The sequence below is a fragment of the Hipposideros armiger genome, unplaced genomic scaffold, assembly GCF_001890085.2.
Source record: "Hipposideros armiger isolate ML-2016 unplaced genomic scaffold, ASM189008v1 scaffold_86, whole genome shotgun sequence".
NCBI classification, from domain to species: Eukaryota; Metazoa; Chordata; class Mammalia; order Chiroptera; family Hipposideridae; genus Hipposideros; species Hipposideros armiger.
Window position 1 is genome coordinate 3113797 of NW_017731436.1, and position 11356 is coordinate 3125152.

The following is an 11356-nucleotide window of genomic DNA, read 5'->3' on the forward strand; positions in this document are numbered from 1 at the left end:
GAAGCTACAGGCCAAGGATGTGACTGTGGGCCATGACCCGCTTTTAGCTAGAAATTTTATGTTCAGACCATCCTTTGTGGTTATTTTCAGTCTCCTGAGCTTGTCAGGTTTAACATGTGGCCCCTTTTTTCATCCGTACTAGGGACATACTGTCAAGATCACTGGAGGTTGGAGTGCTCTTGCTTGTCATTAAAGTGCTTGAAAGACACATGCTTGTGAAGCATGAATGGTAAGAACCCCATTTGCAAGAAGGAGAAGAAGAAGAAGTGGAGAGGCGGGGAAAGGAGGATGGGGGGAAAGGAGAAAGAGGAGGAGGAAACAGCAGAAGAAGAATAAGAGGAAAGGAAGGGAAGGAGGGAGGGAGGGAGGAAGGGAAAAAGGAAAGGAGGGAGAAAGGGAGGAAAGAAGAAAGGAAGATAACATAATTAACTCTTACTAATCAATCCCTGGCACAGGCAGCCTGGCCCCTCAAGCCTTTGTGCTTTTATCACCTCTGCCTGGAATACTGAGTTCAATATCAGCTCTGATGTCTTTCAGGAGTCTTCTTATTCTGTCTCTCACTCCTCTGTGTGCCAGTTGCATATACAGTTAGGGCCAAGCAGTTTAATCCATCATGGTTTTCTACTGTAACATATCTGCTAGCTTTCTCTTTCTAGGAGACTGTATCTTTGTAAGGGCGTATATCCCGACTGTGTGTCACAGTGCCTGGCAATACTGTGTAAGCAATAAGTGTTCAACTGATGCTCAGCTCTTGAAAAGTTACACTTTGTTTTGTGCACTGGCTACTCAGTGCCCCTCTTCAGAGGCAACCATGATCAGTTTCTTGGATGTCCTTCCAAAGATAATCTCTGTATATTCAAGTCATTTTATATATATATATAATTTCTCCTTCATTTTTACCCAAATGATATTTTGGATATTGCTCTTTTTCACCTGAAAATATATCTTGATTTTTGTTGCACGTCAGAATATAGGGGGTGTCCTCATCCTTTCTTTATATAGCTCTTTAGCACTCCCTTCCAATGTGTGGAGTGTCAAGATTCAATCAGCCATCTCTCGAGTGACTTGCAAGGTACTCCTGCTATTTTGCTACTTTATATTCTACTGTAATTAATGAAGAGCCTTAAAACTATATCATTTTACAGAGGTGTGAGTAGGGTGTGTGTGTGTGTGTGTGTATGTGTGTGTGTGATTGGCTAGATTAAATGGCATGCATATTTTATTTATTTATTTATTTATTTATTAGCTGAGCCACCCTGCCACCTGTTGGCAGCTCAGCAGCAGCTCAGCTCAGGCCGGGAATCGAACCACTGTTTCTCAGAGCTCGCATTCTTGAGCAAGCTCTTAACCAACGGAGCCACTCAGCCGGCCAGTATGCATATTTTAAATGTTAGTAGTTATCACCAAATTCCCTGGATAGAGACATTGATTACATTTCAATCAGTAATGTACAAGAATATACCAACATACTATATCATTAAATTTTTTATCCTTACAAAACTGACTGTTGAAAAAAGTATCTCAGTACAATTTGAATTAACATTTCCTGTCTTTCAAGTGAGGTAGACTATCTTTGCATATGTTAAAAAGCTGTTTGTATTTTGCTTTCTATGATCTGTCTGGTGATATCTGTTATCCATTTTTCTACTTGTTCATTGTTCTTTTTCTTATCGATTCTAGGATATCTCTCTGTTAAAGACAAATTAGCCCTTTGTCCGTGATAGGAATTGCAACTGTTTCTCAGTTTATCATCCACAGCCTTTATGTAGACAAGTTTGGCAATTCTTTATTTCATGGCTTCCATATTTTGAGTTATATTTTAAAAGGCCTTCTCTACTATGAGCTTCCCCCCCCCCCACGAAAGAAAAGGTTTATTTGGGAAAAGAAAAAGAAGCCAGACCACCACCGCAGTGCAGAAAGCACACCTCCTACAGGGAGCTCCTACCGGCAGCCCACGTGGAGGCAGAGAAAAGACCTACTAAGAGCTATTTTTAAGGCTCTCTCTGTCTCTGTCTCTGATTCTCTCTCCTCTTCATTAACATTTAAACCTTTGAGCTTTGTGCAATATATTTTGGTGCAATTACTTTCTGAGATCCTCCAGTTTAAATTTGTTACAGTGTTAGATGATGGCTTTGCTACTGATATGCCCATTGTCATGAAGTTAGTTACCATGAAGTGATGTGTATAGATCCAATAATGGCTCCTTGGAGGAAAAAAACCTTAAATCTAATAAGGGAAATCAATCAGTGTGCCCAAGAAGGTCATGAAATATTTAAAGCACTACCTAGTAGATTATTAACAGTCTAAATGTTATTTTACATAGTACAAAATCTCCATTATAGCATCAAAAGAAATCTTACTATTATCACTTGAAATATTTATTTTGCATAATTTGAGGCTGACCTTGATTCCACCTCCATAAATATACACTTTTTGCAAAATACTCAGTGTTTACCATATTGAGTTAAGTAAATCTTATTGATGTATTTTAGGATCCTTTTCCATACGAAAGAGGTCATTTTGTATGGTCAGGCCTTAGAGAGCTTTTTGTAACTTTTACCCTCACCAACGAGGGAGCATTGAAAGGGTACCACACAGGGAAAGTCAACACAGATTTCAGGACCGAAGGCAGAAGAAAAATTGTTAACTTTCTCTCGTTTTGGCAACTTTTAGTGAACCTAATTAAAGAATTTAAAGTAAAAATGGATAATCCAACTGAGTAAAATATACTGGATTTATGTCCACTTTCAAGTGACTTTGATATTGACTGTGTTTCTCTTACAAGTGTCGGACTGAAGCGGAGCACAGATTGCAAATACGGTTCAGCTTTCATTGGAAGTTCAGTTTATCTCTAGAAAGCTACTTAAGAGATCATCTCTATCCAATCTTCTCATTTTGCTGATGAAAAGATGAAGGGTCAGTAAGATCAGATTGCATGTCTACAGACTTAATATTACTAGCCAATATCTTTAAAATGAAGTATTAATGGATTTTAGAAATACTAAAAAGTACAAAAAGTAAGGAGAGAAAATAAAAATTATTTAATGTTTCCTTCTTCCTAAGAGAAGATAAACAGTATTATCTTATATAGAAATTATTTGAAATAAGCTTTCAAAATCAGAAAGAGGTTTTGAGGCAGCCCTGAAAGCACAGCGAAGTGACTTTGTGACAAACAAGAATGATTTTGCTAGGTGATGAGTAAGTACACAGAACATTATTTCCTCAGAAAGTGCCCCCTGTTAAACTACAAAGAGATTAAGTTTATGCATAATTATCATTATTAGGAAAAACTAGAGTTTTTCTGAGTACAGTTTTGACATTTTGAGTTTTACTTCATGGAAGGCAACCATGACTTTGCAGACTACAGCCCCATCAGGGATGGGATAACAGCTGGTTTAACACAGTATGAGGTTTTCTTAATGAAGAAATATGTTATGTCTCTCCCAGTCACCAAAACTTCCTTTGGAATATTTATCTTTACAAATGAAAAATAAGTATTAGGCACAGAGATGATAAGATATCTTTGCCTTAACTGCCCATGTTAGTAGAAAAACAATAAAGTCAATTGCTATTTTGGCTGTCAAAATAGAAAGCTGTCAAAAAGCAAATTCAGGGAAATTCATATTTGTGGAATTCTAAAAGAAAGGAGGTTTTGAGAACCAGAGTCCCCGTGGTGAGAACGAAAGCAGGTGGAAATATGTATTTAAGTGCAAAAAGGCTTTATGTTTAGAATTTACCACAAATTCTTATCATTCATGTTGGTTCCTTTTTCTTCTAAAAAGAAAACAGGAAACTTCTCGGAAAGCTATTGGGTCTAGGCTTTAAATCAAATTGCCCTTTAGAGCTAACTGTGGGGTTAAAAAAAAAATCAAGTGAAGATTATTGTGCCACTGATTACATGACTTGAGCTTTCTTTGTCATTTGTTTATTAAGTGGAGAGTGATGACATCTCAGGAAATTGAGGATAGATTGTGTGCAAAATATGAAAAGGAAATCTGAGAGCAGAATTCTTTTCTAAGATGTGTTCCTAACTTAGTTGAGCTAGTACCTGTGGCATGTGTTTCTTTACATTCACATTCTGAATTTTACCAAGCCAGATTTTCTTCTGTAGGAAAAATACTATATATTTATATACTTTAGATGCCAAGTTACATAGTTTTATCAAACAAGACATTAGCGTTTCCTTCAATATTTTGTACTTACGATTCGACGACCATAGTAAATGGAATAGGGCTCACTTTCTAAGGAGTTTAAAATTCCCCTTCTTCCCCCTTGCATTCCCATCCCTGTTATCAAAGCACATCCATATTATATTGTACATATTGTATTGGATATTGGATATTAGATATATAAATGCAAGAATTAATTTGGGAATAACACAATTTATTATTTTTCTCTATATTTGGGAGCGAAATAAAAAATTCTAGTCACTATTCCTTAGGGTTGATCAATGTGAACACTGGCACCAGGGTATTTTCTGTGCTAATATTGGAGTATAATATAAACTGAAATAGCTCATAGATTCAGGGCAAAGAGCTATGGGGAGAGACAAAGATGGGGTTGGTCTGATTACAACTATTTCTATCTATATCCCTTAGAAATACAAGATGACCTTAACGTGGCTGGCATAACTTTGCATCCATAAATCGTCCTTCTTTCGTTCCTTCCATTCCATAGCTAAAGACATAGGGAAGAATAAAAATACCCCAAATTATTTTGTTTTGTTTTGTTTGGTTTTTCTTTTTTTGTGTGTTTAATAAAACTCTCTTTGAGGTAATGCTTGAGTATATGATTTATTTTTTCTTTTGTTTTCTTTCTTTGTTTTTTGAGATTTGATATCTGATCCTATTTGTTACCCTTAGAAAATCTCATTTTTGACTGGACTCAGACTTAGACGTAGCAGCTCTCAGGGAGGACCGCCCATGTCTCTTGGCAATCTGTTCCTGGTGTTTTTCTTTGGCCTCCTTATTCTCTTGGCCAAAAGTTTAGCATATTCTGTGATCTCTTCCTTAGTTTTCTTTGTACGCTGTTTCTTCAGAGCAATATGCAGACATTTGTGTTGCAGGAAGCTTGGGGTAACAAGACACTGAATCTTGGGTGTTTTGGTCCGAGATTTATTAACTTCTTTGTTTAGGGGCTTTCTCACAGCATATTGGTGGACATCGTCTTCTTCCGAGAGACTGAAAAGTCTATGGATTCTGCCAGCTCTTTTAGGCCCCAGGTGATGAGGCCCAGCAGTGCCAGTGAGACCAGGAATACCTTTCTTCCCTTTTTATACAATGACCAAGTTGAGAATGCTCAGATGGGCACCTACACTGCAACCCCAAAGAGATCTGTGCTTCTTTCTCCAGCCCTCCTTTTCTGCTATAACAGGAATGCCCCTTACTCAAGAACAGGTGGTCACAGCCATGGGTCATGACACCTTACTTCACAGGGAAACCTTGTTTGTCGTTCCCATCACTGGTTCAAACCACATAACCCTTCCATTCTTCACCCAGAGCATCAGCAGCAATTTCTGTGGTCATACGCTGCTCATAAAACATACGAAGTTTGCGTTCATGGTCCACTGCGGTGAGTTTCTGGCAGCCAGTGGCTGGGAAAGAGATGTTCAGTTTCATCCTGAATCTGCTGACCACATCCGAGGCGCCACGAAAACGAGCTTGAGTATGTGATTTCTTGGAAATCATGTAGATGTTGAGAAGTAGGATGAAGCAAGACACTTTTATCTTCACTGATTTGAGGACTGAAAGTAGACAGTTACTTTTTATCAGAGTGGTCTTGCCATAGTTTAAAGAGAATGAAAAGGGGAAATATAATGCTTGACTTTAAGTTGTCTTCCCATAAACTGTAACAAGCATTGAGGTTTTCCTAGGCTGAAACATTCAGAATACAGAGGAATATAGGAAATTGTACTCTTGAGAATAATTAGGATATTTCCCCCCAAGTTTGGATGGTTCATTTATTTTACTTACTTCTTACCTGCCTTCTCTGTATTCTCTGGAATGATATTTGTAAATTTTTCCTTGCGAGCATTTGATCTCCCTTCTTACATTGGAGAGTTGGCTATGTGTGAGTTTTGGAAGCCAAGAAGGTCACATATGTGCTTTTCCTGATTCTTGGCAGTTGGGATACAGGCCATTGGCTCAGGAATTCAGAGGTTCCAACCTGGACTTTGAGAGGCAGATGGTGTGGTGGAGCTGGGCGACCTGGGTCTGGGACCCTCATGTACCAGCGTCGTGACCTTAGGCAAGGTGCTCAGTGTCAGTGAGCCTCCGTATCTTCACCCGTCAAATAGGACAATTACTTTCTCCAGGGTGTTATCATGAGGATTAAATGATATAAAGTTAACTTGCTTAGGATAGGGCTTGATATGTAGTAAGCTCACAGTACACGCGAACTCTTCCTGGGAAAGGGCCAGCAACTCAACTAAACAAGGACAACTTAAAATTTATCTGGCGGCGGCTGTGTCTTATACCTGGAACCTGGTGGTGGCTTTGTGACCAAGCAGTTCCTTTTGTGTGACCCTGGTTGTGGATTCCTTGTTCTCCAATTGTAGTTCTCCAGTCTCCCGGTCAATTCTATGAGACACTCAATAACCCTCCAGAAAATTCTTTTTCTGCTTTCCAGAGTCCATACCCAGATGGATGTCGTCTGTGGCAATCAAGTGAACACCTGACTATTGTGTCAAGCTGTTGTCTTTGGTTTATTTATATGAGCCTTTCCCTGATAAAGACAGAGTTAACTTTGTAACAACAAAAACCATCCCTTGTCTTTTGTTTGTGTCAGCTCTAGAGCCTTGCATGTCCTGGGCCCAGGACAAGGATGTGTCACCTTCTTCAAGTACGCAGGCTGGCACAGAGCAGGCCAAGGGCATATTTAAGGGCATGTTGAATGAAAGAATGAATGTACATTCAAGAGTTGTTATTGACTCAGAGCTTTGGCATCGCTGAGCTGTGCTATCAATCCTTTATCAGTAGTCTGCTTAAGCGAAATAGAAATTCTTAGATTATTTGTTATCTTTAATTGGGTATTCTGTACTTGTAGCCAAATGCATCCTGACATTCAGATTAATCATTTGCCCTCTAGTTTGTATTATTGTATTTTCTTCTTAGCCGTCTACTGCCAAAGAAGTACTTCACCATTTTTTTGAGAAGTGATTTACTAAATGTGTTCTACAAAGTTCTGTTGGGAACTAATATTACTTAAGAAAGATTTTTTTTATAGTTCATCAAAATCAGCACTGTTTCCTTCTTTAATTCAGGACAATCTCTTTCTGTGCAATTGGTAGAGCACATCAGAACAGATGGAATAAGAATGGATGAAATCCAAGATGGAGGAAAATCCTCTTATTTCAGAATGTAACTTTGTATAATGTCTTTGCATTAAGTTTGGCATTAATTTTTTTGCATTCATTTGTCATTAAGAGATAATAAAGTTATTTGAATTATCCAAGTTCACAAAATGAAAAACAAATGAAATTATATTTTTCTCTAATTCTGACTGCCTTAATGGCCTGTTTTTACAGAGGTATTTTATAAAACAGCTTGAATCACCATAGAACAAGGAATTTAAGAGTGCACAACAAATACTTGGAAAGAGTTCTATCACAGCTTTCATCTGACCACCAACCTAAAATGCTGATCACAAGCCAGAAAAATCCCTACTCGTGTCTCTTCAAGGGGTGTTCAATCACATTGCAGTCAGAATGAAAAAAACAAGTCAGATTTTAATAATATCCAGTCTTAGATGCCATCAGCAAGATGACATTTCCTGGAAAGAACTATGTTATTACAGTATTATTATTTGTAATGATTTGCTTGATACGATCAACAAAGAAAAAGTAAATGATCCAAATGGGACTTCTGGCAGGAAACTGAATTCTCATTAAAAGAAGTACTAGTGGGCCAAACACATTTGAGTAAACACTGAAGATGAACTTGATGTTAGAAAGGAGGAGCAGTTCGTGGAGACCACAAGAATTCATCAGGCCAAGGAATTCCGGTTCTACCCACTTAGAGAGAATAAAACCAGGCTGAGCTTTGCCAAACCTCTTGGCAGCCTAAGTCAGGATTTATATTTAAGGAAAACTTAAAAATCTGAATCACATAGTTTACATGATGTCATGTGCTTCGTCATTGCCTTCTTTTAGATACTCAGACAGAATGGCATCAACCCTGGAGCTATGGCATTTCAGAAAATACCAGGAAGAGTGGGCGTGGCAGAGAAAACTTCAAATTCAGTGCCATGAGGTCATCAGGCTTGAAAGATAATCAATAAGTTAGAGTTGACAGGTTTGAATATGTTACAACTCAGTTTACCAAGGAGAAAAATGCAATACGGAACCTGTAACAATGATATTGATGGGTTAGTTATAAGAGACCAGAGGTAGTTTAACAAAACATATTCATTTTTGTATGTTGGAAGTTGCCTTTTAAAAATATGTAAGATGAAGAAAAGCAAGGAAAATTTGAGTTAGCTAAAAGATACTATGAGATGGTCTCCACATAGGTCACTGCCAATTCTGCCGTAATAGACACCAATCTTATTTTCTAAAAATCCTTGTATAAATATAAGATTTTCAAGACCCAGATGTTCAGTGATCTAAATCAAGCAATGTTGAATTCAAATCATAAATGGAAGACAAACAATTTAGAATGACCTCCAGTAGGGTACAAGCAATATTATTATTAAATAACTATGAAAGTACTGAAGCATAACTGTTACTTGTTCTAAAAAGGTTCTTTTTTTTTTAGTGGATGAAAATAAGACACATTTTTTTCCTACCCTAATTTAAAAAATAATAAGTTATGCCGCTGCTTATCTAGGTTTTATACTAAGAGGTGAACCAGTCTTTAATGATGCTCTCCCTCATCTGCGAAAAAACAATGGGTTTCCTCAGAGGCTTGCCCAACAGATTCAACTTTATGCAAAAATGCTTCCAAATCAGCTGAGGAGATGGATTCAAAAGTCACATTTTCATATAGGACGTGTGGTACGCACTTACAAATTAGACCTTCAGAAGCTTGGGGAAGTGTGAAATACAAAGCCACCTACGACCACTTTTTCAGTTTCTTTCAAATTTATGATTGATGGGCTATAATGGATTACCAGAAGGCAGGCTTTCCTACACTTCTGCGTAAAGCTCTTTTTAGGGCAGTCCCAAACTCTGAGAAATTGGACTGTTTACGATGTAACCCTCCCTCCCTCTCCCTCTCCTTCCTTACTGCTCCCTCTCTTCCTCCCTCCCTCTCCCTTCTTCTTTTTCTCCTTCCCTCCCCCTCCCCCGCTCCCTCCTCTCCTTCCCAGTTTATATTCCCTTTATCCCCTGCACAGAACGAATTTCTAGGTGGATGCCAAATTTGAGTCATTTTCTCATCCCTTAGGGCAAAACACTGCACCTGGTCCCATTTTTAAAAACAATATCCTGCACCTAGTCCAGATTCTAATATTTGCTGAGTTGGAATATAAAAATAAATGGTTACAAATGGGATCAGGGCCTTTGGGGCCTACCGTCCCCTTTGCATTCATTAATGCTATTTGCAGGGTATCTTGGCTCTGGTATCTTCAATGAAGACCAGCCAGCCCAGGTGACAGTAATTATGGTTGCGGTCCAAACCTGAAGCTGCCAGAAACCCAAAGGGCAACACGGAGAGAGAAGTTTGGGAGTTCTTCCCTCTTGAGTGGTTGTTTCGCTTTTGACTGGAACAATGTACTCTTTCCACAGATGGAAAACTAGTTCTGAATTTCAGAATTCACTTGGGTAGTTTTTTAACACCTGTGCTAGGAACCATTTATGCTCACTGAAAATTTTCCACATTCTTCTGCATTTTCTTCACCTCATATAAAACATGGCCTTCCCTGGGGGGCTTTCCCCTTCACACTGTGCTAAACTCAAAGCTCAGTTGTCACCTTTGTAAGTGCATCTTGGGAAGGTTTCCCTTTTCCGGGCTGGGGCCCCACCTAGCATGCAGAAGAACCCACTGCAGCTAGCCAGCTAGAGGTCCTCTCAAAAACTTCTCTTACCATATGTCACTGATTATAAAGCACACATTTTTTTCATAATAGTACCTCCAAAACAGAGACGCTTGTTTCAATCTGTGGCATCTTGTATTCAACACAAGATAGTCCAACGGCCAACACTTTCTGATATCACATCTTTGGAGGTTCCTAAAATTATATTGGGATCTATAGTTATGGTAAAGTGCCTCTCGACAGCTATCTGTGTCCTAGATCTTCAGAGCCCTGTGATTCACTATGTGGCTTTTGGTCCTCTTAAGGTCCTCTGGTTTGGATTAGGAGAGTACAGTGTTTGAATCAATAAAGGGCTGTTTTTTGTTTTGTTTTGCTTTGGCTTTTGAATGTTAGCTTCTTATTTTTTGCCTGTTACAGCTACCATACAAAATAATTATTATAGCTAATACTTAGTGTTGACTATGTGGCAACTGTTCTAAGCACTGGCAATACAATAAGTCAATCTGCTTGAGAACAACGTGGGGATGGTGTCACTATCACCTCCATTTAACAGATGATGAAGTTGAAACCCAGAGGGGCTCAGTAACTGGCCTTAATGGTAAGCATTAGAACAGGGATTGGAACCCAAGCAGACTGGCTACAGAGTCCATGCTCTTATCATGCATGCGTCACCACCCCGTAAAGATTTATGGTGACATAATTGATAAGCACATTGGCTGCAAGGAGTCAAACTTCAAGCTAACATCCTGAAGAGATTGCTGCTGAGAGTGTTCTTATATGATTCTATGTATGTCCTAAGATCTGAACTTCAGGACTCTAAGAAAAGCTTAACAGATTTTAGTATCTAGAGGAAACAACACAAAACAAAACACTAATGGAGACGCCCAGAGATAGAGAACTAGTCCCACACGAGGGAGGCTGGGATCTGGCAACTACCTTTGTTTTCAGTTCTCCTGTGCCTGAGTATTCTTGTAAATTACCATACATCTCTAATTGCCTTAGCTGTCCAACCTGCCATTTAGTTTTTCTCAGGCTTATCTGAATATAGGTGTTGGCTGTTTTTGAAGGTCAAATTCAACCTCAAAATATAAAAACTTTTCACTAGTGACATTTTTCAAAGGAATATGCTATTGTCTGTAAAGGTGATTCTAAAAGAAGCTTTCCTAAATTGTTCAAACAATGGCAACCTCATTGGAAAAAGTGTATATTCTCCTGGACTGACTCCTTTCAACGTGGACGTGCTCTTCAGATGTTCAAGTCATGGATATATATTTTTAAAATGTGATTTGTTTTATGGCAAGAGCTCACAGAGTCCTTAAAATAGGATTAACCTCTTTATATGTTGCAGAGGTGATTAAACTGCATTCCTGCCATTTGCTTGCTT

General features: G+C 38.6%; 1 pseudogene; it reads right to left on the minus strand.

The window, feature by feature from the left end:
- Window positions 1-4868: 4868 nt before the first annotated feature.
- Window positions 4869-5618, minus strand: LOC109383591 (40S ribosomal protein S6 pseudogene; annotated as a pseudogene).
- Window positions 5619-11356: the final 5738 nt, after the last annotated feature.